Genomic DNA, 4,342 nt, shown 5'->3' with positions numbered 1-4,342 from the left:
TTTATATTATTACTTGATATATATTGCTTTCTATTCTGAGTTGGCCGATGATACCTACTCAGTACTTGTACTGACCCCTACTTTTATGTTCTTCTTGTTGTTTTGTGGAGTGCAGCAAGTGCACCAGTGACTTCGTCTCGTCCGCAACTCTAGCCAGTCTTCAGCACGTCAGAATTCAGGGTGAGCTATTATTCCTAGCTCGGGCTGGATTCTCTTCTTCGCGTCTTGATGTCTTCGAAGTTCGTACATGGACCATCGTTTTACTTATTTTAGTTCTTAATTATTCTTAGACTTAGAAATTTGAGGATAGATGTTCTTGATGTGATGACTTCCAGATTTTGGGGATGATAAGTAATATATTTTAGAAGTTTATTTAATTGGTCATATTAATGAGTTTTGGTCTTCCGCATTTTATTTTGTTATTCAAAATTTATATACTGGTAAACGTTGGGGTTTAGATTTGTTGGTTCGCTCACATAGGAGGATAAGTGTGGGTGCCACTCGCGGCTCGTTTCCGGGTCGTGACAAACAAAAACATTAATGACAATAAAAATTATCAAATATGAAAATAAGGCTTCAACATATTTTCTAAGAGTGTTGTACAACTTGAATTGTCATTGGAAGTAGTGGTTACCTAATTGATCCAAAGTTGGTTAGCATTTCCAATGATCATAATTCCTCCTATGAATAGGCCTTTCCATTAATAATAGTACTTACTCCTTGATCAGTTCATCGAATAACATAAATAATCTTGTAAATGGGTTCTCAAACTCTCCTGTAATCCCTTTTGGTATATATATAACAATGGTCACCTGATTTGGAGCTTTAGGGAAGGAGTGGAAGAAGCAAACAAATACCTTCTTACTAATAATAAATTTTTGGGTAATAATGTTATCAATTACTTGCTGCCTTGGAAGAAAAAAGGACAAAGTGATTTAACAACAACTCATATGATAGAGAAAAGGGATGAGGGAGAGACTTCACTTATAGGCTCGAGAGGGAGGAAAAATCCTCATAGAAATGAAAAGGATTTTACAAGAAGAAAGAAATAGCAAGCTAATCCACAGTTCATTCGGAAGAGTTCAATGTAATTTTGTTGCATAACATGGGCAATGGAAGGGAAGTGTTGACAGCTTATCGTGAGAGCTTGAAGAATCTTAGAACGAAAACCACAACACACAAGGGGCATTAAAAATGATTTCATGTAGGGGAGGATGACCATGAGAAGAAACAATGTAACAAAAAGGAAGTCATAAATTTAAGGTCTCCACTAATAAATTGTGCCAAGGTTATTGTTGTCGATGATTAGCACACAAAAAAAGACTCCATTCTAATCAATTAAAACTAAATAAGATTTTCTCTAATACAATCCAACATCATATAATATTGCTATATTTTAATACTGATGAATGACTGTAGGGCATACCTATATAACAGAAAAAACAAATGTATATAGGCCGTACTAATATATCTATTTGTATAATTTGATCAATATAATAGGGTGAAGAGAAATGTCTTAACTGAGAATCAAGTTGATAATGTCATAAAATAATATATTATAATGAAAAGACCAAATAAACAACAAAATTGATAACTCAATTTTATTAGAAGCATCCATGAGTTCCAACATTAGTTGCATAATTATGAATGCATATACTTGTAGCATAGCATGACAACAAAGAATAATACATATAAATGTTTAACAAGAATTTCTTACCGGAAGTAATACTGGCACTGGCCCACTATATCCAAGAATTTCTTGGGAAAATGAAGAAATCTCTATAGCTCTTGCATTTCCTTTATGATTTGTTTGAAATTCAACAAGTAGTAGAATCTGATTGACAAATGGTTGTAGTAGTAATAAGATAAAATAAACTGAACAGAGAGAAAATTAAACCACATTATTCTTACCTACCTTTGTGACATGTCAATAATAATCTCGACATTACCTCAATAATATTTATTAATCATAAAAGCTATTAGCACTATCTTTACCAATCATTTCGATAAATTTATACGATATTAAATAGCATTTTTCATTATTATGTAAGGAGTGAAGAAGAGTTCATAATATTTTTCATGACACCTAACAAACCACATCACAATATATGATCATTCGAACTTCTTTACTCTCCGCAAACAAATGAGCATCAACTGCTGTATCAGATAAGAAAAATATAACTACATATACCAATTAGGAAAACTTCCGTATTTTTGTATTTTTTTTTGATAAATAAATTATAATCTAGAGTTATCCAAGTCTTTGATCATAACTATGCAATCAAATCATAACCTATTTTCAGATGTGCTTGAAAAATCTTCATTTAGTTACCATATTCAATATAAAATAAAAGTAAAGAATTAAGAAAATAAACATCCAATGTAATGAAAGGTATGTTCTACCCTTAGGTAAATGTCTCCCACTTAGTAGTTAGTACTTACTTCAAAATTTTTCTTTCATTAATCAAGATAGACAGTTTGTAACACACCTTGTAATACATTTTATCGCTAAATTTATGAAAATGTAAATTAAAAGTTCCAACTTCCACACTGATATCATCTATGCATGCCTAACTCTATCTAATTACAAAAGTCAATTTAGATAAGATAATGAAGCCCTTAACAAAAAAAAAATGTTGAATAAATATTGAATGAGAAGTATAGCTGAAGAAATCAACAGAAGTTCTTTTTTGGTAGATCACCAAACTAAGAGGTCGAATGAACTGAAAAATAAATCAATCGTCTCTCTGAAAATAAAAGGTTAAAAGGAAAAATACATGAAAATGTACCATTGAACGCGGAGATGAAGAGAATTGAAAGAGTATCTTGAAATATGAAGAGATTATACTAGCTCATGAAGAAATCCTTGGTTGTCTGCTAGCAAAACAACATAAATAACAACTCAAAAAATAGCAAGGAAAATCCTACTTTTCTACCCAAAATTTTAATTTTAGTTTTTCTGAACCCAAAATTCTAATCTACAACATCAACTAAAAAATTTCAAGAAGAAGATTTTTGCGGAAATTGAGAATATACCTTAAATTGCAAGATATTCTTTAAATTTATTTATGGAGAATTGGCATGGTACTCCTCTCTTCTCTTGAAAAAATGAGACGTATATATAATATATGGAGTATGTGGTATGTGTGTCCTTGAATGGAAGAACTCTGGAAGCTCCGAGAATGAAAGAGACGGTTTCAGACTTTCAGTCTCCAACTTGAAAATATCAAGGAGTGATTTTTTTTTAATTTAAACTGAAAATTGGAAGATCTTCTACACATATAGCCAGCCATTTACGATTTTGCCCTTCAATCACATCATATTTTTCAAAATTGCCATTGGTCGTCCTTGGTCTTCATCTTTCTATATAATAAATAATACTAGATATCAGGTGCCCAAGACAGCGCAGGCCCAACATATGTTAGTTTTTTTCTTTCAATTTATATTGCACAAATGAAATTTGAAAAAGTGAACTAAATTTTTATATGTGTTTTTTTAAAAATTTTTAAATTGTTAATTTATTTACCTTTTGTATCATTTTCAAATAATATATGTCACTACATATGTTTTATTTTATATGATTTTAGGAATGTCAACGTAATTTCTTATATGATTCTCACATATTTTTAGTTGTCATTTTACTATGATTCATAGATTTGAGCGAAAATTGAGAATAAACCATACCTTAAATTGCAAGATATTCTTTATGGAGAATGGGCATGGTAATCCTCTCTTCTCTTGAAAAAATGAGACGTATATGTAATATATGGAGTATGTGGTATGTGTGTCCTTGAGTGGAAGAACTCTGGAAGCTCCGAGAATGAAAGAGACGATTTCAGACTTTCAGTCTCCAACTTGAAAATATCATGGAGTGATTTTTTTTTTTAATTTAAACTGAAAATTGGAAGATCTTCTACACATATAGCCAGCCATTTACGATTTTTCCCTTCAATCACATCATATTTTTCGAAATTGCCATTGGTCGTCCTTGGCCTTCATCTTTCTATGTAATAAATACTAGATATCAGGTGCCCGCACCAGCGCAGGCCCAACGTATGTTAGTTTTTTTCTTTTAATTTATATTACACAAATGAAATTTGAAAAAGTGAACTAAATTTTTGTGTTTTTTTTAAAAAAATATTTTAAATAGTTAATTTATTTACCTTTTGTATCATTTTCGAATAATATATGTTACTACATACGTTTTATTTATATGATTTTAGGAAAGTCAACGTAATTTCTTATACGACTCTCACATATTTTTAGTTGTCATTTTACTATTATTCATAGTTTTTTTAGTTCTTACTTATTTTCAAACAATATATGCAACTTTTTTTTCCGA

This window comes from Solanum pennellii, chromosome 10 (genome assembly GCF_001406875.1).
Source record: "Solanum pennellii chromosome 10, SPENNV200".
NCBI classification, from domain to species: domain Eukaryota; kingdom Viridiplantae; phylum Streptophyta; class Magnoliopsida; order Solanales; family Solanaceae; genus Solanum; species Solanum pennellii.
The sequence above is the reverse complement of the archived record's forward strand: the minus strand, read 5'-3'. Positions refer to the sequence as shown.